Source organism: Tachyglossus aculeatus, chromosome 13, assembly GCF_015852505.1.
Source record: "Tachyglossus aculeatus isolate mTacAcu1 chromosome 13, mTacAcu1.pri, whole genome shotgun sequence".
In the NCBI taxonomy this organism is placed as follows: domain Eukaryota; kingdom Metazoa; phylum Chordata; class Mammalia; order Monotremata; family Tachyglossidae; genus Tachyglossus; species Tachyglossus aculeatus.
Genome location: NC_052078.1, coordinates 9,964,557 through 9,990,842, shown reverse-complemented (window position 1 = coordinate 9,990,842; position 26,286 = coordinate 9,964,557). Strand labels below are relative to the sequence as shown.

Genomic DNA, 26,286 nt, shown 5'->3' with positions numbered 1-26,286 from the left:
CTGTAAACTCATTATGGGCAGGGAACGAGTCAACCAACTCTGTTGTACTGTACTCTCCCAAGTGCTTAGTACAGTGCTTGCACACAGTAGTGTTTGATAAATACCACTGTTGATGACAATGGCTGCCCTGCATTAAAAAAACAATTTAGGAGAGGGACTACGATGCTGCTTGAATACAAAAATCTTTCCAAAGAATCAGGTATTTCTGTATATTTGCTCTTTGCATAAAAGAACATACATCAGCAACTTTCAAAACCACACTTACAACCACAACTCACCTAGCTTGCTTAACTGGGTATCTATTTCTAAAATACTGCATCATGATAGTATTAGGAGGAAAAAAAAAGGAGAAAACTAAATTAACACTTCACAGTGGAAATAGCCAAATCTGGGAGAGAGCAAAGGGCAAATCTGTATATCAAATATTATTTTAAGAGCCAAGGAAGCCTAAGACTGATCATAAGTTTCTTTCCTAGAGATTTTCAGGATAGCTGACCATCTTTCTGCAATCATTCAAGAAAAAGTATGCCTGACTGCTGGGTTCTTCATTAGGATTTTCCCAAAGGCACCTATGATATATCTGAAGACCACAAAGGCATTTGTACACACGTTACTTACAGAGTACTCTGTGTATACAGTCACATATTCTCAAGGGTCTTTCAAATTTAAGTTTTATTTGTTGCCTTTAAAGTTGGCATTTCCTGATCCCCTTTTCTCCGTTTCATCTCAGCCATGCTTTTATCACTGACCCTGGTTCCTTATCTTATGCTATCGAGTCATCTGTCTGACCCATAGCGACTCCACGGACACATCTCTCCCAGAACACCCCACTCTCCATCTGCAATTGTTCTGATAGAGTATCCAGAGAGTTTTATACACCCCCAAAGTACATAATCAACAAGGGAGTAAATCACCCAGTATCAAAGGAAGAATAAAGGATTATGGCAAGGACCACAGAAGCCTCATTCTGATCACCAATACCTTAGGTGTGGACAACACATTCTAGAAGTAATTTTTAGAAATACTTCATTCCTAGGAAGAGTCTTGGATGAAAATAGTCAACAAAACATTATCTGTGCTTACATAATACACAATTATTGCTTACAGATCATCATTATTACTACTGTCAACCAAAAAAAGACTATTTTTCTTAAAGCCAAACAACAGCTCACTACTTCTAATCTACAATGGAGCTGGTTCAATATTTGATAGAATGCATTCTTCACAAATAAAGAATAATCTTTCAAGTGACCTTTATTCAATGAGATGACTTTCTGTATTCTACCCTGCCTGTTATCAATCTTTGGCTATGCTATCACCAGGATGCACTTGATTTTTTTTTTTCCATTACAACTGGATTCAAAATTCCTACTTTCAGATGGCAACATTTCCTTAGGGCAATGATCCTTCTGGATTATTCATGGGCAACATAATTAAGCGTACTCGTAATGATGATGGTATTTGTTAAGTGCTTACTAGGTGCCAAGCACTGTTCTAAGCACTGGGGGGATACAAGGTAATCAGGCTGTCCTACGTGGGGTTCACAGTCTTAATCCCCATTTTACAGATGAGGGAATTTAGGCACAGAGAAGTTAAGTGACTTGCCCAAAGTCACACAACTGACAAGTGGCAGAGCCGGCATTAGAACCCATGACCTCTCACTCCCACGCCCTTGCTCTTTCCACTGAGCCACGCTGCTTCTCTAATCACATCAAGATCTCAGGATCAAACAATGCCTATGATCTCTGCAGCTCAAAAGAGCAGAATAAACAACATCAAAATAACTTTGCTTCATTTATAAAGCTAACAAAGGCATTGGATCCACACGTAGGCTTGGACTCTGGCAGCTCCTGAGAAAGTCTGGCTGCCAAAAGAAAATCACAAATTCACTAATTCACCCAAATCCCACACTTGAAGTTGTTAGACTTGAAAACAGCTTTGAAAATGCTCAGCTTTTTATGGAAGGAAATACTTTCAGATAACTGAGCCCCTTTATGATCTTAGTAGGGCTTCCTAGGCTCCAAGGGCTTGGATTTTTCTCAGCAGTTCTGTCCTAGGATGCTTAAATCAATCAATCAATCCATCAGGGGTATTTCAGAGCACTTACTGTGTGCAGAGCACTATACTAAGCGCTTGGAAAGTACAAGTCAGCAATAGAGAGACAATCCCTGCCCACACCTGGTTTCTGGGCACTTGCTGTGTGAACACTGAGCTGAATGCTTGGGAAAGTAAAATATAACAGAGTTGGTAAATGCAATCCCTGACCATAGAGAACTTCCAGACTACACGGGAAAACAGATGTTAAAATACATTATGGCTAGGGGGAAAAGCAGAGTATAAGGATAGGGAGCATTCAAGTGCCTGTGGAGTAAACCAGAACCATATGCTATGGTCTTATTTTATACAGGAATGTTTGAGGACACAGCTAAGCTGGTACTAGACTTGCTCTAGTCCACTCAGAAACACTTCCAACTTCACAATCAATAAAGGTCATCAGGAAGGTCTTGTGAACTGACCATCACGCTCAGGAAGCAGAACACAAGAAATTCAAAAAAAAGTGGATCAATCTGAAGGGTCAGCAAAATGCTGGGTGGTTGAACCTGAAGGCCAAAGATTGTTACTAATTTGTACCAAGGAACTTAACACATACCTTAAGATCGTTATCAGTGAGAACTGATAATTGTCACTGTATTCTACAGGTGGGCAGAACCTATTCCAAATGTTTGCTCTCCAATGAACAGAAAGCGGGCTAGAAGGCAGGGTGGTCTCCATTTTTAAACTAAATTAAAAGTCTACCAAGAGGCAGTAGTAGTTCTTAATACTCAGAACCAAAAGGGAACTTGAAAGCTCAACCTCTTAACCAGGGCAAATGTTTTTGAAAGTCAGTATCACTTACTTTTATTGGAATTTTTTTCTAGCCAAGGATTCCTTTGTCAATGTGTATCCAATGTGGTATTCTAGATTGGTGCTAGAATGAAGCCAGGGTGTCTCATTGCTTTGAACGTCAGTAGTTCACTATGAGGTAGAGTGCTTGTTTAGCCATTTCCAACATTCGCTAATGCTAGAAAGGAGTCATTTTAATGGGGAAATTCCCTGCCAGGAAAATGTCATTATATATAAGCAGAAAAAATGAAATTTGAAATTTAAACCCAGTTTTATACTTCCCAATTTGTTCTCCACATATTACGTATTTTAAGTCCACCCCCATATCGTATCATACTTATAAGTACCCAAATCATTATTTCAAAATAAAAATACTCTCACCATAAACAAGATGAAGTTAAAATGATTTCATGTCAGGCATCTACCTGAACCTGAAGAAAATGCATGCCGGTCCACCCAAAGGCAACTGTGTGGAAGCAAAGCGGCAAAAAATGCTAAGGCAGTGGGCACTCAGAAGTACTAGAGGAACAGCCATTTTAAGCAAGAATGGTAACTCCACAGATATGCATTCTTTTGTCCAGAAAAGGCTAAACATATGACCAAAGGGGACAAGTGTAGGTGTACAGTACTTAACAATAGAAAATACACAATACCTATTCGAGTTTCACACGAATTATGCAATAATTTCAGGGCAAGGCCATTTACATTACACCCTAGCCCAAGTAAGATTTGAAGGCCAAAGAGGCCATATTCATATTAACACTGAAAGTATCACTTTTCATCCATAAATTCAGTGTTTTCGCTTCACTCGATTTAGCTCTTTGCGTCATTACTCCAACTGTCAGCTCACCTTCCTGATTACCCCAGGGGACAATGTGTAAGATCTGCTTGGTGTCACTTTGTTTTGGATTACATAAAGTACCCCTGAGACATACCTCTCTGGCAGTTTAAAAACAGCAGTCAATGCAAACAAAGGCCTTGGAAACTCTTGAACTCGACTTACAGGTTTAAAAAAACAGTTTTGAAGAAATACCTCTGCTGATTCAAAATGCATTTACCAGTGTTAGCAGATAGCTTATATAGCTTTGAAAAACCATGCAAATCAAGAAAAATAAATGCAAATCAAGAAAAGTAAACAAGAAAAATACTGCAATTGTAGCTTCCAAAATATTTCTGCAAAAAGAAGTTATGCCCATAATACTCTACTATGATTAAGTGGATAAAGATGCAAATTTCTATTTGAGGATAGTTCTTCGGTCTTTGTCAGTCACTGCTCCCTTTCTAAAGGGAAATGGCATCTTAAATCCCCATGGATTTACTGTAATTTTGTACATGTTAGTTGCTGCACAAATATCATAGAGTTTAGCTCTTGCTGTCACCAACCACCATAACTGCCACTCTTCCTTCTTAGATTTTGAGCCAACTTTAATCTGACTTTGAGCCTCCCAAGGGACACAGACGACATCTAATTCCCTCCTGGACATTCTCTTCCAGTATTTACTAAGCTACTTTGTGCAGAGCACTGCAGAAATGCTACTACCATTATTCCTACTTTGGTCCTTTCTCCACCAGTTATGACCTTTTGAACCCATCTCTCTTTCCTCTTTCCAAGTCATTTGACCTTTCCCATTTACCTCGCATCCCATCCCACCCATTCACTAGTCAGATAACATATCTGCTGACTTTTGCTTGTCTCACCCCATAGGCCAAGCAGTGTGGCTTAGTGGAAAGAGCACGGGCTTGGGACGTGGGTTCTAATAATAATAATAATGGCATTTATTAAGCGCTTACTATGTGCAAAGCACTGTTCTAAGCGCTGGGGAGGTCACAAGGTGATCAGGTTGTCCCACGGGCGGCTCACAGTCTTAGTCCCCATTTTACAGATGCGGTACTGAGGCACAGAGAAGTTAAGTGACTTGTCCAAAGTCACACAGCTGACAATTGGCGGAGCCGGGGTTTGAACCCATGACCTCTAACTCCAAAGCCCGGGCTCTTTCCACTGAGCCGCGCTGCTTCCCTACTAGTCCTGACTCTGACATTTGTCTGCTGTGTAACCTTGGGCAAATCACTTCACTTCTCTGTGCCTCAGTTACCTCATCTGTAAAATGGGGTTTAAAAGTGTGAGCCCCATATGGGACAGCCTGATTACCCTGTATCTACTCCAGTGCTTAGAACAGTGCTTGGCACATAGTAAGCGCTTAACAAATACCTTTATTATTATTATAACTTGAGGGTATGGAAATGTTTTAACAATTTGTTTTGCAAACCATCATTTGGCACCAGGTTAGTATTATGCATTCAATCTAATTTACTGAGCACTTTATTGTGCACAAAGCATTGTACTAAGCACTTGGGGGAGTACAATGTAACAATAAACAGACACATTCCCTGCGCACGAGTATTGCTCCAGGACTACAAGGGATAAATCACTGCCCTTCCCTTAAAATTGTCAAGACTCTTAGTGCTTAGTACAGGGTTCTGCAATAAATCAATAAATACCATTGATTGACTGACTATAATTTTACTTGAAATCCTCAAAATCTTCCAAGGTCATTCCCTAGCCTCAGCAAAAGTTCAAGATTTTCTTCCACAACATCAATCAAGGCTCTCGATATAGAATCAAACACAACTGGGGAGTAGATGGGACGAAAAGGAGAAAGAACAAAATGGGGTGGAGATTGGGATTTCTTGGGGTAACGGGAAAGGACAGAAAAGAAGCTGGATTTCCCAGGGGAGAACAAAGAGTATTTCAGGACCATTAAGAACTACAGGCTGGGAGCGACCCTCTCAGCACTAACTCCTTTGTTCATGGTAATGCACAGGAAAAAAAAAGTCAATGGACAACTCAAAAGCTGAGGACACTCGGCAGGTTTATGGTGTTGGGAATAAGCTTAGTGACATCACTGTTAAGAAAAGACAAATGCTCTTAGCTATTTCCTTAAGTCCTTACTAAAGATTCTAAGAGCCTGACAAAAGGAAAATTAAAATTTTAAAAGTTGAATTGAAAGTTGAAGGATTAAAGGGGAAAAAATGAAGTTGGATCTTCTCCACTGAAAAAAAAACACAGACGAAAGATGTCTTAGCATTCTAAACGAATGGAAACTGAGCTACATTATTTTTAAAAAGCCATTACAGCTATCCCATTTTCAGATATCAATCAATCAATCATATTTATTGAGCGCTTACTGTGGGTAGGGCACTGTACTAAGCGCTTGGGAAGTACAAGTTGGCAACATATAGAGACAGTCCCCACCCAACAGTGGGCTCACAGTCTAAAAGGTCTAAAAGATATGATTTAGTACAAGCTGGCAACATATAGAGACAGTCCCTACCCAACAGTGGGCTCACAGTCTAAAAGGTCTAAAAGATGTGATTTAGTACATTTTCACAATACAGCGCTTGGCACTTAGTAAGCACTTAGCAAATACCACTATTACTATTATTATTTTATGTTTTGTTGTTTCACACTTAAGAGAATAGCAGTATCTGTTGCCCGCAAACATTTAGCCCACTGTGGCCCTAATCCGGGCACAGTAAGTCCCTACCTATTTATTTTCTTACCTAGGAACCCCCTTGCCCTTCCCCCGCACTATTTTTATAGCGAGGCTGGTTGGTGGCACTCAGAGCTCTGGATTAAAAGTATAAATAGAAGCTCTGAGAGGGAAAGGCATGTGAACCTAACAAGTGACTACTACCCTGCCTGGGCACAGAATAGACAAAGTTTCCCACCCAGGCCGCAGTACCTCCATACTCAGAACATCGGATATTATTTAAAAAACATATTGGACGTCAGAACAGGAAGGTACGAAGACCACAGGTATTGGAATAACGAAATAGGCCCATGGAGAGATGTGCACATTAAGGATACGGAAGGATCAGGTCATTCATCTTTTAACATTTTAAATCAGTCCAAAACACATTCCACACACCAAGTTAAACATACCGAAGTGCAGACATGTTATCTGCAGCTTTTTTCTACGATAACAGGAAGTCTGGGAGGAATTTAGGGTGTGGTTGCCCAGTGGGTTTTATAATGATAGTTTCCAAAACAAAACTCAATCTCATCTGAGATTTTCGAAGCATTATCGTGACCTAAATAAGAATGTCTTCTTTTCTATGCAAAACTCGCTGATTTTTCTTTGCCAACTTATTCTACATGATCTTAATGTTATTCAAACAAGAGGCAAAGTCCATTTGTAATTAATTTGCAAAAGGCCTACTATACAATATACAAACGATTTTGACGCTCAAAGCAAAAAGGAAAAACACAAAGCTTAAGCTAACAAAATTGGAAACTGCACTCACCAAAAGAAAGAATGAACAGACCATCTAAAAACGAAAAACAAATATTAATACTTTCTCAATGAAGTATGTCATATGCCCAAAGAAATGAGAACTTAAAAAAAAAGGTATGTCTAAAAGAGGAAGAGGAAAAGGGGTGGAAGTATTGCTCAAATTAAACCACACATTTTAATACAGTACTTGACTATATACAATGGAATTGCACACTATGAAAAATTATCCGGCTAGAGAGAAGGGCTTCGTGTAAAATGGTGATGATATGACTACGAGTGATTCACCGATGGCCACTCAGAAGGCTTTGTCTATAATACTCCCAAGCCTCACCATTTAGGAACAAAGTTTGGATGAAAAGTTTTAGAGAGCATAATGTTCTCAAGATGAAATAATGCCACGCACATCTAAATTTACGAATGAACCCCTTCTTCCAACGTTTGCTTTGATGTACAGTCAAAAGGTAAACTTCCAATTTATGTAAGCTCATTAAGCCTACTTTTCCATATAACTAGTCAAATATGACTAATAGGCAGTTGGTGAAATAAAAATTGACAATCTAAAACTCTGATGTCTATAAGCAAAAGACACTGGCATTTTGACAACATTTCTGCCTGGCACTGATGGCATTAATGCATTGATGGCACTGATGCAGTTCACAACAGTTCACAATTGCAATTGTTTTGCAAAATTGGAATTGCAACTGAAAATTCCGTTTGCAACATACAAAAAAATTATATTTCTGTTGATTTGTCATTAAAGGAGATGGAAGCAGGACTCAAATGCTAACAAATTGCATATTTTCAACATTTATTTTAACATAGGCTGTTAATGCCTGTGTGTATGGTAGTAAAATTTTATAACTATGTAACCGCTGAGAAATCTGTAATTTGAACACATCCCAAGTAAATGAATACAACTCTGACAAAAAATGAATATAAATTGATTTGTCTGAAAAACTGATACACTGGTGTCAAAACCTTAAGCTCAAATTAAGCTAAATAAGATGAGGCTTGCACCATGCCCTAAAACTTCTAACCCAAAAATACTCAAAGGTTTATAACCAAAATAGTTTTCACAAATACACACAATTCAGTGCAGACTGTAAATGTTCCTTCCCGCCCTCACTTTCATTCTCTTACAATATAGGGATTACACTCTTGATGCTCCCTGCGTTTAGCACATTTCGCATTGTGCACGTCTTGACCGACACCCCCAAGCTTGTAACACTTACTTCTCATGACATAGCATCGTTTTCTGTCCAAGTACATTTAACCAGTTGGAAGACTATGTCTCCCAGTTTTTTTTAACAATGTTCTATCCAGAAGGAATAGTGAAAATGTGGTTTATGGAAGAATTTACTACCTCATAATGCTTACAATATTCATGATACAGAGTACTGTGATTACAAGCAAAACAGAACATACACCACTGTTCACAGCACATACAAACCAGAGCGCTACTGAAAAGTTCAAGAGTGCTGTAAGGAAAAGCTGCATTAAAATGCAATAGCACTCACATAGAAAAACACTGAAAGAAGAATGCTATACTATACAAAGAACAAATAATATTACCTGGATATGTGCTTGGAAATAAGACGGATGTTGGCTTTGGGGAAATCGAGTTTCATTTTCATTTTCCAGAAATTTAAATAATTCTACAAGTACGTGATTTTACCAGTGGTTCCCATGACTCACTAAAACGAAACTACTCATTTGTCGGTTCAAACTCTTTGACACTTACCACCCTATAAGAGATAATTTCAAAAAATTCAATGAGATTTGTGGCTAAAACTATGGACCCAATGCCTCTCATAAAATTAAAACTGAACATTTTACTCTCACAAAATTCAAACTGCATACCAGATTGCAAACACTTGCCCACAACTACTTTCAGATGTGTATCTAAAGAAAAAAAAAAAATCTTTGAGACAGAAAAACGGATTTATGCTTCCCATGATCTTCATCACAGGAAAGCAATAGATATTAGCAATGCTGGAGCCCTTGTTTTAAGTCTATGTTTAAATCAGCACTAACAAAGTTACCAAGTTTAAGTTGCAGGCACCAAACCAGCCTCACATGAGAGATCAGTGTCTGAGGCGGATACTTAACATCGCCGATGAAGAAAAGTTCCTGATGATGACTTGAGAACATCGCCGTTTTAAGTGTGTGACTGTGTCAATCTGTTGGGATGGAGTGAGCTCTCGTGTTTGTATATGAGTGTGAATGTGCAGCGTGCCCTACTTTAATAAGTAAAAAGATTTCATGAATGTGTTGGGATTAAGGTCCACTTCGTGCTTGTTTTTGTAGAATGGAGGATGTTTTGGTAATGCCGAAGAGTTGAGATATAGAGATTATGTATATGGATGTGGATGGAGCAGAATGAGGAAAGGTTTTAAAGATGGAAGAGAGAGAAGGACTTGAAGGAAATGAAGGGTTATCTCTAAAGAGAAAATGAGGGAGTAAATGTAGATGAGAGGGAATCCCTGTATCTGAGGAAGCCAATGTGAATGTTGAAGAAGAATTTAGGCATTTGTCCTGGGGTGGGGGGCGGAAATTGACCCCTCCTATGATGGGGGAGGAATTGGCTGTGCTCCTGAGTCCGCGTGAAGGTGTGTGTAGAATGAGTTATGTTTGAGTAAACTGGCCAGTATTGTGAAAATGTGTACTAGGCATTACGAAGAGAAATTCCTAACTGAATTTGGGCTGCTCCACAAGGTTAGAGTCATTTTCTTGGTCTGGTGTTTTTAATCCTCTTTTCTTCTCTCAGCTTCTTGAAGTTACCAAGTTAGTTGCAGGAAGTCCGCAACTAAGGCATAGGGGTAGGAAACCTAACCAGTGCCTTATTGAGAAGAAAGGGGAAAAAAAAAAAAACCTAGGGGGCTGGAGCTATCCATTTAGAAGATCAAAAAGGAATTTGCTTGAGGAATTTGCCTACAGCAAAGGGTTGCCTCCCTCAATTAAACAATTAAGGTGAAACTGCCAAGGAGGTAAACTGGGAGAGAACTTGCAATTGTTCTTCCTGGTAGGAAATGCCTATAGGGGTGAGGACTGAATCAGTATTTCTGAAATTCTACTCCATTAGATTTTGCTGAATTGGTAAGAGAGACTTATAAGTAGAACACAAACTATAACGCAACTAGCATGACGTAGCGGATAGAGCACAGTCTTGGGAGTCAAGGTCATGGGTTCTAATTCTGACTTTGCCACTTGACTGCTATGTGGCCTAAGGAGCGCAAGCATTCTAGTCCAAGCTCTGCCTCTGGCCTTTCGTGTGACTTCGGGCAAACCACTCATCTTTTCTGATCCTCAGTTTCCTCCTCTGTAAAAGGGGAATAAAATATGTGCTCTCTCTACCTCTTAGAATGTAAACCTCAAATGTGCCTGGCACCTGACCTGAAAATTGGGTATCTATCCCAAAATTCCGCCAGAGGGCTAGCGACAGACTAAGCATCTAATAAATACCATAATTAAATAATCTTATAATTAACCTCTGAATACTTAGAAATTGACTCCTTATAGAAATTCTAATTTTCTGGGCCTTCCAAAATTAAAACTCAAATGAGACGTTCCAGATGTTTGAACTTTAATGCAAGATATTTTTATATTTTTATATCGTGTTGAGGAAATTTGACAGGCTTATCAGCAGATGCTGGCAAAGATTATCCTATAACCTATATTTGGATGATTGTTTACAATGTGTAGAAGAGGGAATAACAAGAAAATGAGTGGATATGTTGTTTTTGAAATGCACAACAGTCTACACAGTACACAAAATAGAACTTAGTGAGATCAATGACCATTCACCACCCAAGGAAGTGTAACCATTCACTGAGTCAGTGAGTCACTGTGCAGTGATCTGGGAAAGGCACGCTATGCCTTCCCATGATTTCTTTACATTATACTGTTTAATGTGGAACCACTGCTCTGGGAAAAATACTCAAGAAGCAACTAAGACTTTACGAAGAGGTGACAAATTGGTACAATCCCCCTTTTCGAATGCTGCATGATAAAGGTAATAGAGAAAATACTTAGGAATAAAATGCCTCTACAATGTTAAAATAATAAATGAGGAAAAACTAGAGGCTTAGTAGAACATAAATGTTCACCCTTTCCGAAAGGGAGAGGCTTTAAAACCCAAATCAATCCATGAAGACTCCCAACTGTCCTGGACATCCACTTTTCCATTTAGCTAACCCAAGGACCCTGTCTGAAGGGGAAGAGGAATTATGACTCAGTTGTTCATTTCAGAACCTTCACAGATTGGAAGTCTGGAGTCCGGGCCGTTACTGCCCTTGTCTAGACCAGCCCTGACACTGATTAAGATTTAGAATTTAGAACCACTAGAAACTCACTTCTGCCTTAACCTGAAATGGAGGCTGACAAGAGTCAACCCCGTCAGGCTAAAACCTCCTTTAGGACAATACATAGATGCAGGATCTACACCTTGGGCAGAATCCATGAGCTTTCCTGAGCCCATGACGTGCTCTAGTTAATTTATGGCAACAACATATCATTTCTGAAGGAAATTCTTATTTCGTTGTTCAGCTACCATTCTGCAAAAATGGTAACGATAATAAGAAGTCCCAAAGAGCACGCTACTACAATTGGGCCTCAATTGAAATGGGTTTTTTTTTCCCCACTGTTTTCGTTAGGCATGATCAATTGTGACCTTTCATTTTTGCACGTGGTATGGATTCATTTTGCATCATGCAGAGCAGTTGCAAATGCCTCTAGAATCAGCTGGTTGTTTCCCAACCCCCTCCTCCGCCACACTGCCTTTGGACTGTGCTCAGAAGTGTCACACATCACACTGTCCGCTTACCTCTGCCTACTAGTTATGCCTTTATAAAGCGCTTCGTGTGAAATCGAAGAGGAAACTGACAGAAAGGAGCTCAAAATGTGTCAGTGTGTAAAAGCAGAAACAAAGCCTTGTCTTCATTAAAATATCTGAAATTATTAGGTAGGCTACTAGAGGTCAAGGTTCATTACCTGTCACTAGGGCTCCTGGAATCAAGGAGTGAACCATGCTTACAATGAAAACGATGAGGTAAAAATGGGCAGCCCCCTACAATGTACCTCAAGGAATCATTTGTGAAATTCCCGTAAAAGTGAAAGGAAGTACTTAAATGTGTGGTTAGAGGAACAAATACAGACCCCATAGACAGAGGACATTGATTTATGAAAAGGATAAACAATGTTGCTATCACAACAAGAGGGGAGAACAGTGTAGCCAAGGAATCACATCAAGTGGACCCTCAGTATCACTAAATACTAAAGCAAGTTCACATTTCTTTTTTTAACAAAGCCTGTAGTGGATTAATTAAGAGGGTCATCTTTAGTTGGCATCTAACACTGGCTCTATTCAATTTTAAATATCCCAAGATAAGGGACTATGTCTCAATCAACAGACATCGGTACCGCCAAAAGTGCTCTAAACCTTTAAGAACATGGAAATGGACCAAAAATGATTTGAATATACTGAACCCCCTGAAAGTATTATGACAAAAGCACTATCACTAAATGTGGCAAAAATGGCAAAGCGGGAATCAAAACAAACCCAGTTTCTGATTTTCCAGATGAGAAAGAGTTCACATTTGTTCAATCAGCTTCACAGGTGAACACAGACAAGACTTCTTAACCCCTTAAGAACAATGTCTATGAGTGGACAATGTTACTAACCACATTCCCGAACCGTGAAGCAGCTATTTTAGTACTACAGAACTCACACTCCCAGTTCTACTGCACCTTCCCCAAAATTTATTCAAAAACACTAAAAATAGAAATGTAAGAGGTTATGGCCCGAGATCATGCAGAACTGGTTCTATTACTGTACTTAAATGGAAATGGAGGATATTTAAAATCCGAATTCTGTCGATTTGAGATCAACCAAAAGCTGCTTATCCAGGGTGGAATATCCATGCCTTCTTCATATCCACCCCCTCATCAGCCTGCCACCATAGGGAAAGAAAGGGAATCAAATAAGGCTTTTTTTTTTTTTAACTTGTTATCAGCCTTGGTAAAAGATCTGGTGAGGAGGGAAAAAGTGAAATTAGGCTAAAAGGACATTGGGAATTATTCGTGGGTTTTATTTTGTCTGGGCTATTCAGTTTTATCCTGTCAACTTGTGGTTGCATTTTTTCAAATAACTTCTATCTTGGATGTCAGAAATTGTCACTAAAGAATTATAAAATTCAACAGGAGACCAAGCGTGAAAGATGAGGGATATTCACATGTCAGAACTAACATGATTAAACCTGGCAATGCTTAAATCCCAATTCCAGGCTCCCACACCTACATCAGACATATTTTCTTGTTGGTGCACATTTTACTGCATAACGCAATATATACGTTAAAGCTGCCGTGGCTAAGACCACAACAAAGTGAATTTCGTTCATTAATTCAATCTATTTATTGAGCACTTACGGCGTGCAGAGCACTGTACTAAGCGCTTGGGAAGTACAAATTGGCGACACACAGAGACGGTCCCTACCCAACAACCGGTCCCTACCCAACAACCGGCTCACAGTCTAGAAGGGGGAGACAGACAACAAAACAAAACATGTGGACAGGTGTCAAGTCATCAGAATAAACAGAATTAAAGCCAAATGCACATCATTAACAAAATAAATAGAATAGCAAATATGCTAAAATAGAGTGAATGTGCACCCTGAGCAGAGAGTCAGTACTCACATCTTCACAACTTAAGTTGATTTTACTACATGAAATAAGAGAATGCAATATTCATATTTAAATATTAAATTCATCTTATTCACCATCATTGAAAGGAATCCTTTCCTGGGGTAAAATTATCCAATTTCAAAGATTCTAGGAAAATAAAAAGAACAAAAAGCAAAGATTGCATTCTGCAGGAACACCTGACACAAAATATATTTACAAATGGTAAGAGGAACTAAATCACAAAGCTAAAATCTCCATCCCTAGAACAATGGTGAGTAAAAAAAGATCTCAAAATAAGAAATGACTGTGATGAATAAATGGAGTGGCAGCAACCAGTTGTGGGGTGAAGGCTGTGGCCCTTTTGTATTTTGAAGCAATTTTTAAGTCACTTTTGGGAAAATTCTCCCCATTATTATTTCCATGAGCTGGAAAGTTTCCAAGAAACAGTTTTAGTTTACCTTAGAAATACAAAAAGCCTAAATCTATCTCTTTACCTGCTGCCAATTCCTAGGAGGGGTGGAGGGGGGGAGATTATCAGGGAACAATCAATAGTATTTACTGAGCACCTATTGTGTACAGAGCACTGTTCTAAGGGATGCCCCTTCAGAAGTAAAAGGCACATTATGTGTTTTATGGGTTTACTTTTTTTCCATTTTTCATAAATATCTTTTCATTTAAATGGTCAGTCAGTAGTGCAGCCAGTCAAAAAATGCAGTGGATTAATAAGCTCCATACTGACATTACAGACACAGATAAATCAAATCAGTGAATTTAGGAATGTAAGTAACAATACAAAGTCATATGGGGTTCTCATAGAAAACTACAGTTTTTCTCCCCAAGGTGAAATGTTTACATCTTTCATCTTCCATTCTTTCTAATTCTAGAATTATGACATCACGTAGAATAAATTGTATATTTTTAAACCCTTGAAACCCACCTTCCTGTCTGACAAAGGCTAAAGTGAAAGACTAAAAAAATAAGGAGAATGTCCAAAAGTTCTACTAACTGAAAGTACAGAATTTAGCTGAAGAGACGGGGGCACTAGTACAACAGGGAGCTATTTGTGGGGAAGTGAAGTAATTCTTCACACACAAAAGGAAAGTGTGCATTGTAGAACATACATTTTGATCAACCCAGGCACATGCAAACAGATGTTTTCTTCTGACTGCGTAACTTTCTACCCAGAGACACATCATCCGAATGTCCCTTAATTCCCCAATAGTGGTCTATCCAAAACACATTATGAATGCAAAGACCAAGAGATAACTGTCTGTATTTGAATACTAAACTTTCTCATATTATAATACTGTACTGGCTGCCCAATAATACAGAGCCTTCTTTTTTCCTATACTATAAGATTACTGATCTTTCACTCACATTAGTGAGAAATGCTTGAATTAAAACACCACAAAAAGCGTTGATCTGACCTGGGTTGTCGATGAGATTTTAACTTATTTTCAAGTGACTTTATTACACTACTGGCCTAAGATCTTGGAAATGTCACAATCTCTTTGATCTCAGTTTCCCACTTGAGAAATATCATAGTAATTGCTGACCAAGAATATAAATTGTATCAAAGTGTAAGCATAAAGAATGCATAGCATACTAAGTGTAAATTGCTTACAAGCAGACTGTACTTAAAAAAACCTCCAACTTACTTTAGCAATAACTTCAGTGAGAGTAATGAAAGTGAACAAAAAAAGACCTGTAATGCTACAGAGAGCACGGTTTGAAATCCCAGATAAATTAAACTTATTTCCCACTTTGATTTAACACTCACAAAAATGTTATATGGCACAACTGAAAAAGAGACCCAAGTTTAACCTTAAAAAGGAATTATCCAAGGGAAGCACAGAGTACAATTCAAAAACCTTGAAAAAAAGAAATCAATTAGTGGTATTTAATGAGAATTTACCCTGTGCTGAGCACTGCTCTAACTGCTTGGAAAAGTACAATACAGTAGGGTTGGTAGACATGATCTCTGTCCATAAAAAGCTTACTGTCTAGAAGGTAAGAAAGGAAGAAAGCTACCCAACAAGTTTACAAAGTTGTGCATTTCCTTCATTTTTAAGCACCTCTAGCACAAGAGAAGACAAAAGAATGGTCACCTACTTTTTTATGGTGAGCCTGAGGATTAAAAATAATCTTTGAAAACCGTATTAATAAAATCCATTTATCATCCAGTGACCTAGTATGATCTGATTCACTTCTCTATTATGTAACACTTGGGTTGGAACTTCATAATTATACTCTCACGGAAGCGCACTGATTCATTTTATTTTTCAGTGAATATACACAGTTTGGATACTGCAGCTTCAACTATTGCAGCAATCTGAAAAAAAAAAAAAAGCCCAGCCATTTCAATCTAGGCTGCATTGATCCAGCAGACAGATCAGTTGAAGTTACTGCTGCTCAAAGTAAAGGCTCCCTTTCTTTTTTCCATTGCCTTCTCCTCCTAAATTTTATATTTCAAAAATATTTGGGTAATTGGTGTCAATCGACAAACTAAAATTCCCTTCAAAATGTTAGCATTCAAAAAAGACATCTTTTTTTCTTTCCCTGAGCCATGTTATCTTCAAAATGTCTGCTGGCACAAGCAGTCTGGTTTATGATGAAATACCCAGCTTCCTGAACACAGCTACAGGCAGTAGACTGCTTCTAAAGTGACCTGAAGTGCATTCACATTCACTTAAAACAATACAAACACAGAAGAACACTGTACAAAATCATTTGGTTCAGTTCTCCTGCCAGTAGCTTTCAAAATGTATAAATTAGCATTTGTGGTGGTCAACGCTAGCATTTAGGTTATGAGCAAGATTCCCATTAGAAGCCCCATTTTCAGTTCATCTCTCTCAAAAAACGTTTCTTTTGGCTGAACATGTTCATGCCTTTTCAATGTTCCTTAATTTTGGGAGGAGTCATTCAAACAATAACTTGATGCAGTGAACTGTTTTAAGTTAGGAGAGGAATTTTTTTTTGCTGTGTGAATGAAATTTGATATTTATTTTTGATAAACGCCAAGAATAATTGGGAAACCTGAAATCTGATCATGAGCCGACCCTCAGAATAACTGTGTTGGGTAAACTTTTGGAAGGAAAAAAAAATAGAGAATTGGGCATTTGGTGGTCCCCCAGCTGTAAATTTACATCTCATTTGCTATTAACATACTTAAGTTTTAATTGTGTTAGCCAAGGGAGTGATTAGAGGTTAGGGGATTTTTGATTGTAATATTTTTTTAAAGTTTCTTCTCCCCAAGGTAATTAACGCAAAAAAGTAACCATTATTAATCCTATATTCAAGTGACAAGCGCTTCAGAAATACTAATAAAAAACTGGTATCTACAGAAGCAGCTAAAACACAAAGTATCTTTTTCAAAGAACGGTATACAGTTAAGAAAATAATTAGAAATCAAATTGATTTATTTGGGGTTGTATTAACGTGGAAACTTTAAATCTCTCTTTGTTGGGCCTTTTCTTCCATGCACTTCTCTACTGCTGCATTGACCCTGATTTTAAAAGTCCCTACTCTATTTAATTTTCCATTTCGTCTCTACTTTTTCTTTCATTTCACATTTTACACAATTTATTTTCTCATGTACCTAGTAGGTGTTTAACAAATATTTGTGAATGAAAACAATTTCTGTAAAGCATTAGCCTCATACCCAAAGGAGGGATTTTTTCAAAGCCTCACGTGCATGCAGTGAACATCTGAACTCCTGGAAGACATAAATCTAGCCCTATCTACTCAGAAGCAGCCAAATGGTTTTGCTCAGTGTACCCTCAAAGAATAAAGACATCATCTGAACATATAAGAACTATCGACTGTGAAATTTCAGCTTCAAAGGAACCAGCGAGGTAAAAACAGGACTTAATTTTTGTAATGAAACATTCTCCCAAAATAAAGGTGTGATGAAAACTAACCAAACATAATGGCATTGGAATTTCTAAATATACCACTGTTCTTGCTTTCCAGAGTCAGCGAAGAGAAAAAGTATAATAATAATTAAAAAACACCGCATAAAGTTTGGTGAGTTTTGGGTTTTCTAGGATTTGGCCTTTCACTTCAAGGCATTAAGAGAATTATGGTAACCTCCGCAAAATGTACATGAAGTCACTTTAGAGTGTGTGTCAATGAAAAAGTAGGAAAAGAAGAAATGCTGAGAAATTAACTCAGCAAAAACTAGCTCTGCATATATGTAAACCACTACAGCCAACTCTCAGGAACTGAATTTCCAGTTTGTGGATGGTCTAGGGCCCCTGCTTCTCCTTTTCCTCCCCTTCTGGCCATTTCCCTGTCATTAACCCTCCACCGGAGGAAATCAGATGATCTGAAATTCCTGCCAATCTGGCTCTGCATTAGCAACGAATAAAACGTTTGGAGAAGGAAGCTGTTCCAATGATTGTCTCAAACAGGGTTTCTGTGGATTTCAACAATCCACGTGACTTCGTCTCTCATTATCCGGGAAGACTGACAATTGACTTTAAAATGATTTGAGATCAGAGTCTACCAGCCGGGCACAGTTTAAAGAAAAAAAAAAAAAAAAAAACCTACCTGCCACATGTCCCTACCACCTCTCTGCTTAACCTATAGAAATTCCAAGCGGCCAGCAGTCTGATTCATAGAAGCATAAATGGAAGAGGCACAGATGGAGTTCTTTTCTCCCTCCACGGCAGGTAGGATAGAGGAAGAGGGAGTTTCCGACTCCTGAAAAGTTACATATCCTCTAGGCAGCCCCGCAAGTTGTGACGGCTGAAAATGGGCATTTTTTAAAACATCTCATCCTGCAGTAATTCATGAGATGATCCGAAGGCGAATAAGCTACATCTCTTCTCTCTCTGGCTAATATACCGCTGTTATTTTTTTTATGGCATTTGTTAAGCGCTTACTATGTGCAAAGCACTGTTCTAAGCGCTGGGGAGGTAACAAGGTGATGAGGTTGTCCCACAGGGGGCTCAGTCTTAATTCCCATTTGACAGATGAGGTAACTGAGGCACAGAGAAGTTAAGTGACTAGCCCAAAGTCACACAGCTGACAATTGGCGGAGCCGGGATTTGAACCCATGACCTCTGACTCCAAAGCCCAGGCTCTTTCCACTGAGCCACGCTGTTATTTCTGACAGTAAGGACTCCGCTATCAGGAATTTGAGATGGTTAAAGAAGGGTGACCTAAAGTAAAGACAACCAAGAATCAGCTGTAACAGGGATTGGCAAACCTAGAGTCTGGGCCAACGGAAGTCCCACCAAGCTCTCAAGCTTTAAAGCCACTTCATTCAATCGTATTTACTGAGCGCTTACTGTGTGCAGAGCACTGTACTAAGCGCTTGGAATGTACAATTTGGCAAGAAAGAGAGACAATCCCTACCCAGCAACAGGCTCACAGTCCCGACATTTATTTGGGGGTAGGGTTTGGAGGACTTTGGTCCCCCATCTTTTCTGCCTCCTCCCGCATCTAGAGACTAGAAACAATTTCTCCCACTTGCGGGTCCTACTCAGTATGGCAACAAAACTCCAGACTTTACACTGATTTATCTATTTCCCTGGCACTGTTTGGATCCTAAAAGAAAGCAAGGTATAAGAATTTCTGCCTACCCAATGCCAAGGCATGTTCTGACCAGTAATTTTAAGAAACACGGGCAAGCACCCTGAGAACCTCTTCCAATTCAGCTAAATAAAAGACGTCAGATTAACGAAGCAAACTCTCCAAAACAAAATGACAGAGGGAATATCAATCCTTTCTGGTCTAGGTCAACAGTGGCGACGAAGACAAAAGTTCCAATCTCGGGATAAAAAGATGAGCAAACAAGAAATGCATCGTACAAAGGCTTATACTTCTGGATCCAGTTAGGAAAAACAATGGAACACATAGTATAAGACACCCAACATGCCCTAACTTATTTTCAGTCACACTATAGTTGGCGAAGGCACTATTTTCTCAAGAATCTAGAGACAATGAAAAAAAACGTACAATAGCTCTATTCACACAGCAAAAATGTAGTGTTAAAGCCTCAAATGTTTAACGTTGTAGTTTTCAAAACAGAATGGAATAGATTCCTAAAATGACAAGTGAAACAATATTAAATTGATTCTCTGCCCCTTCCCCCACCACACACACACAGATCTTCTTGAATTTCTTCCACATGCAGCTGACAACACAAATAGAGTCTTCCTGGGGAGGTGTGAGGTGGAGATGTGGAAAACGATGATAATCAGGCAGGCATAGATCAATCGCACTTACTGTGCACAGAACACCTTACCAAGTGCTTTGGAAAGTACAACAGACGGTTGTTTCTTTTTAATGGTATTTGTTAAGCGCTTACTATGTGCCAGGCCCTGTACTAAACTTAAAGGTAATCAGGTTGGGCACAGTCCATATCCCCTTGTGGGAATCACAAGTCTTAATTCCCATTTTACAGGTGAGGTGACTGAGGTATACAAAAGTACAGTGACTTGTCCAAGGTCACCTGGCAGACAAGTGGCACAGCCAACATTAGAACCCAGGTCCTTCGGACCCCCAGGCCCGTGCTCCATGCACTAGGGCCACATTCGGTAGACGTGCTGCCTGCCCACAACCAGGTTACAGTCTAGAGGGGCGTGACAATGGTTCTGCCCACAGATTGAGTCCAAACCTTGCTGACCCGGGATACTACCCCAGATCACCTTTGGAAGTTCAAGAGCCACAATAAATGTCTTGGAGGAAGAGGTTCTCCTGGGAGAAATAACTTGCACCTTCTTCCCATTCTCTCCCACCACTCCGCCGCCTGGCAGCTTCCACCAGAGCACTCCACCAAATACATTTTACAATGGAAGATAAAAAAAAAAACCAGCCTGAAGGATGGAACGGGGGATGACAGAAAAGACAGGGGAAAGGGAGGGAATGACCCTCAACAAAGAAAAACTCATGCCGAACACGAAATCTGTTCACATGCCACTAGTCGATGCGTGAAGACTTGGAAAGATGCCGCCTAAAAGCCATACACCGCCTTCAAAAGAGTTGCAAATGGCACAAGTGCTGCCATTTACCTAAATCTGAGCAAAATAATATCATACAACCAATGAATTTACTTTGTAAATGCACTCAACCAAACTGTGCCAAGCTGTGCCTAAAGGAAAACTTTCGTTTAAAACCCTAAAAATGGAATAGTTATATAGAACGAGACACCCAAACAAATAGTCTAATTATCCAAACTCACTGACATCTATTCAAAGTTAATATCTACTGCACGCACTTAATGATCCATTCAACTGACAATTTAACCCACCAGAATGATTTCTCTCCATGGGTGGTGTATTTTTTTCCCCTAGTCAGACACTTAAAAGCAAGTTCCAGCCTAAATAGATCATCCAACCCTGTTACCTGTCGATCAAAAGGGGCCATCAGAACGTATACCCAAGCACATCCTTCACAAGCAGTGACGTCGTCATATCTAGCTCAAATCCGTTTTTAAATGAGGTCAGGGGCTGTGACAAGTGCCACCTTAAAAGCAGAACTTCTCTTCTGCAAACCACAGGTGAAGTGGAGCATAACTACTAAAAGAAACCTCACTAACTGCACCACAACTGTTTATGCCAGATTAGGACCAAGTAACTTCTAGGAATTTGGTCCCTTTCTCTTCGGTGGTTACCTCTCCTTGAAGTCCCAATAAAAGATGCCAATTTGCCAGCCACAAGGGATGCTGACCTTGGCCAGGCTAGACTATTTAAGGGAGGTAACAAATAACCCTATTTAAGGGAGGTAACAAATAACCCTTCCTTCACCCCATCCCAACCTGCTTCACCAATTTCCCCTCAGGGAAAGCTGTAGTTTCCTACAGACACACCACTATGCAAATTCATCAAAATAGGCTTCAAAGGGAGACGGTTCTGTACCTAGTTTGGCTTCCCTATCGTTTTTAAGGGCATATTTTAGACAATTTTAGACACCTCCGGGGACAGAGGGGGAAAAAAAAGCAACTGGCACCCAAACTTTTTAAAGGCTTCCTCTCATGGATCTGTTACACGCTAATGGTGACCCCCTCTCCTTCCCAGGGCTCAGAACGGTGCCCAGCGCTTAGAACATTCATTCATTCATTCATTCAATCGTATTTATTGAGCGCTTACTGTGTGCAGAGCACTGTACTAAGCGCTTGGGAAGGACAAGTTGGCAACATATAGAGACGGTCCCTACCCAACAGCGGGGTCACAGTCTAGAAGGGGGAGACAGACAACAAAACGAAACTTATTAACAAAATAAAATAAATAGAATAGTAAATATGTACAAGTAAAACAGAGCAATAAATATGTACAAACATATATACAGGTGCTGTGGGGAGGGGAAGGAGGTAAGGCGGGGGCGAGGGGGAGAGGAAAGAGGGGGTTCAGTCTGGGAAGGCCTCCTGGAGGAGGTGAGCTCTCAGTAGGGCTTTGAAGGGAGGAAGAGAGCTAGCTCCAGAGGTGGTCGGGTGCTCCAGCGCTTGGAACAGTGCTCTGCACATAGTAAGCGCTTAATAAATGCTATCATTGTTTTTATTCTCCCCCACCTTGGGGAAGGGGAGCCGGGGAAACCCGACGTCTTAACGTTTATGGTTTACTAATACCGCCCACTGGAGCTCCACATAGAAAGGGGATTTTCTTTTTTTTTCCATTCAATCGTATTTATTGAGCGCTTACTGTGTGCAGAGCACTGTACTAAGCGCTTGAAGGGAGAAATGCTGTTGAAGCCTTGAAGGTATCTTTGCTGGGGGGCGGGAGGGCCAGATTGAAAGCTACAAGAACTAACTTCGGGGGAGGCAGGGAAGGCGAGTACCAGACTGTGAGCCCACTGTTGGGTAGGGACCGTCTCTACATGTTGCCAACTTGTACTTCCCAAGCGCTCAGTACAGTGCTCTGCACACAGTAAGCGCTCAATAAATACGATTGAATGAATGAGTAACTTCTGGAAGGGATGGGGGACGGCGGGGGGGGGGGGGAAGGGAGACCTGTTGAGGTTCAAAGTCGTTCTTTACCATTAGGCCGGTTTTTCCTCGGTTTTTGGCTGGGCCTCCCCGAGGCGGTGGGATCGCGGTCTGCGTCCTTCAAGCGCTCAGTACAGTGCTCTGCACACAGTAAGCGCTCAATCAGTACGATTGAGTGAATGAGTAGCTTCTGGAAGGGATGGGGGACGGGGGGGGGGGGGGGGAGACCTGTTGAGGTTTCAAGTCGTCTTTACCATTAAGCCGGTTTTTCCTCGGTTTCTGGCTGGGCCTCCCGGGGTGGGGGGCGGGGTATGGGATCCCGGTCTGCGTCCTTAAAGCGCTCAGTACAGTGCTCTGCACACAGTAAGCGCTCAATAAATACGACTGAATGAATGAGTAACTTCTGGAAGGGATGGGGGACGAGGGGGGGAGAGACCTGTTGAGGTTCAAAGTCGTTCTTTACCATTAGGCCGGTTTTTCCTCGGTTTCTGGCTGGGCCGCCCCGGGGGTCGGGGGCGCGGGGGGATGGGATCCCGGTCTGCGTCTTTCAATCAATCAATCAATCAATCAATCGTATTTATTGTGCAATTACTGTGTGCACAGCACTGTACTAAGCGCTTGGGAACTACAAGTTGGCAACACACAGAGACAGTCCCTACCCAACCGTGGGCTCACAGTCTAAAAGGGGTTGACAGGGAACAAAACCAAACATACTAACAAAGTAAAATAAATAGTATAGATATGTACAAGTAAAATAAATAAAGTAATAAATACGTACAAACATATATACATATATACAGGTGCTGTGGGGAAGGGAAGGAGGTAAGATGAGGGGGATGGAGGGGGAGAGGAAGGAAGCGCTCAGTACAGTGCTCTGCACACAGTAAGCGCTCAATAAATACGCTTGAATGAATAACTTCTGGAAGGGATGGGGGACGGGGGGGGAAAGGGAGACCTGTTGAGGTTTAAAGTCGGTCTTTACCATTAGGCCGGTTTTTCCTCGTTTTCTGGCTGGGCCTCCCCGCGGGGTGGGGGGATCGCGGTCTGCGCCCTTCAAGCGCTCAGCACAGTGCTCCGCACCCAGTAAGCGCTCAGTCAATACGACTGAACGAACGACCACCCCCGCCCGGCAGCTGCCATTACTCTCCGAACAACCAACCGCGCCGGCCAACGGCAGCCGCCGCCGCCGCCGCCTCCCCCTCCACACAACAAATCCACGACGTTCGGTCGGGCCCCCGACCAGCCGGGCCGGGCCCGGGCCGGAGGCCGGGGAGCGGCGGCCCTCGCCCGGCCCGCGCCTCCACGCGACTCCCCGGCTTCCCCGCCGCCGACCAGGCCGCGGCTCGGCTTCCTCCGCGGAAAGGCAACGTCAAGCGGGCGGGGGCCGGTCCTTGGCGTCGAGGCCCGCCCCACCGCCTAACTTAACGACAACCCCGAGTGGGGGGCACGAATCCGGGCCCCACCACCGCTGCGGGAGGAAGGTCCCAAACACAACAATACCAGCTCCTCCTAATCGCCATTAATACTCCTTAATAACCCCCCCGGTGGGCCCGGCGGCTTTTCCTTCGTTCACTCCCAACCCCGCTTGCGGCCTACTCCTTCCCCCACCATCACGGTCGGGCTCCTCGCCTAGCCCCCCTCGGGCGGCCGAAGCTTGGGTAGTTTGGGAGACGCCATGTTGCTAATCCTCCATCACAGTCCAACCCGCACGACTCCCCACACGGACACCCACGCGGGGAGAGAAGCGGCGTGGGGGCGAAACGGGCGACAACCCCCCGGGGGCGGGCGGAGGCCCGGCTCGGCCCCGCCGCCCGGGCGGCCTCCTCACCTTGAGCGGCGGCGACGGTGGCGGCGGGCCGGATCCGGAGACGGGGAGGGAGGGAGACAAGGAAGGGAGGGAGGAAGGGAGGGAGACACACAAGGAAAGGGAGGGAAAACGGTGGGGACAAACTTTTCGATCCCGAGGCCTCCCTTCACATCTTCCCCCCGTCCCCTCCCTTGGGCCGCCCCCGGGCCCTGTCCTGCCCTCCTCCTCGCACTTTGATCGTGCCTCGATTCTTTTCCCCCTCCTCCCTTCCTCCGCCTGTCCACAGTTGAGGTTTCTGGGGTAAACAGGGGGCGAGGAGGAGCCGGCAGCCTGAGGAGGAGGAGAACTCTAGCGGCCGACACCCGCCTTGCTGCTGAGGAAACTTATTTTTCCCTTGATTTAGACAAATAAATAAATTAAAAAGCACTATACGGGTCGTAACTCGTGACGACGGCGCTTACCAAGTGCAAAAACCTGTTCGAGTCGATCAATCAATCGTATTGATTGAGCGCTTCCTGTGTGCAGAGCACTGCACTAAGCGCTTGGGAAGCCCAAGTGGGCAACATACACAGTCCCTACCCAACAGTGGGCTCACAGTCTGAAAGGGGGAGACAGAGAACCAAACCGAACATACTAACAAAATAAAATAAATAGAATAGATATGTACAGGTAAAGTAGAGTAATAAATATGTACAAACGTATATCATCATCCTCAGTCGTATTTCTTGAACGCTTACTATGTGCAGAGCACTGTACCAAGCGCTTGGGAAGTACCAATTGGCAACATATAGAGACAGTCCCGACCCAACAGCGGGCTCACAGGCTAAAAGGGGGAGACAGAGAACCAAACCGAACATACTGACAAAATAAAATCAATAGAATAATAATAATGAGGGCATTTATGAAGCGCTTACTATGTGCAAAGCACTGTTCTAAGCGCTGGGGAGGTTACAAGGTGATCAGGTTGTCATCAATCATCATCATCATTCGTATTTATTGAGCGCTTACTATGTGCAAAGCACTGTTCTAAGCGCTGGGGAGGTTACATGGTGATCAGGTTGTCATCAATCATCATCATCATCAATCGTATTTATTGAGCGCTTACTATGTGCAGAGCACTGTACCAAGCGCTTGGGAAGTACAAATTGGCAACATATAGAGGCAGTCCCGACCCAACAGTGGGCTCACAGTTTTAAAGGGGGAGACAGAGAACAAAACCGAACATACTAACAAAATAAAATAAATAGAATAGATATGTACAGGTAAAGTAGAGTAATAAATATGTACGAACATATATCATCATCATCATCAATCGTATTTATTGAGCGCTTACTATGTGCAGAGCACTGTACCAAGCGCTGGGGAAGTACAAATTGGCAACATATAGAGGCAGTCCCTACCCAACAGTGGGCTCACAGTCTAAAAGGGGGAGACAGAGAACAAAACCGAACATACTAACAAAATAAAATAAATAGAATAGATATGTACAGGTAAAGTAAATAGAGTAATAAATATGTACGAACATATATCATCATCAATCGTATTTATTGAGTACTTACTATGTGCAGAGCACTGTACCAAGCGCTTGGGAAGTACAAATTGGCAATATATAGAGACAGTCCCGACCCAACAGTGGGCTCACAGTCTAAAAGGGGGAGACAGAGAACCAAACCGAACATACTAACAAAATAAAA

At 41.5% G+C, this 26,286-nt stretch overlaps 1 protein-coding gene across 12 annotated transcripts in view; it reads right to left on the bottom strand.

Moving 5' to 3' along the window:
- Positions 1–24,763, bottom strand: part of ZMYND11 (zinc finger MYND-type containing 11) — a 116,276-nt gene extending 91,513 nt beyond the window's left edge. For 4 of the 12 annotated variants that reach the window (XM_038755686.1, XM_038755699.1, XM_038755696.1 and 1 more), the window contains exon 1: positions 24,394–24,502. The gene's annotated coding sequence lies outside the window, so the exon portion shown is untranslated. Of the gene's footprint in view, positions 1–22,836; positions 22,856–23,248; positions 23,312–23,767; positions 23,963–24,393; positions 24,503–24,613 lie in introns of those variants that run through there. The other 8 variants (XM_038755687.1, XM_038755689.1, XM_038755688.1 and 5 more) reach the window with 6 other exon arrangements.
- Between the last annotated feature and the right edge of the window lie 1,523 nt (positions 24,764–26,286).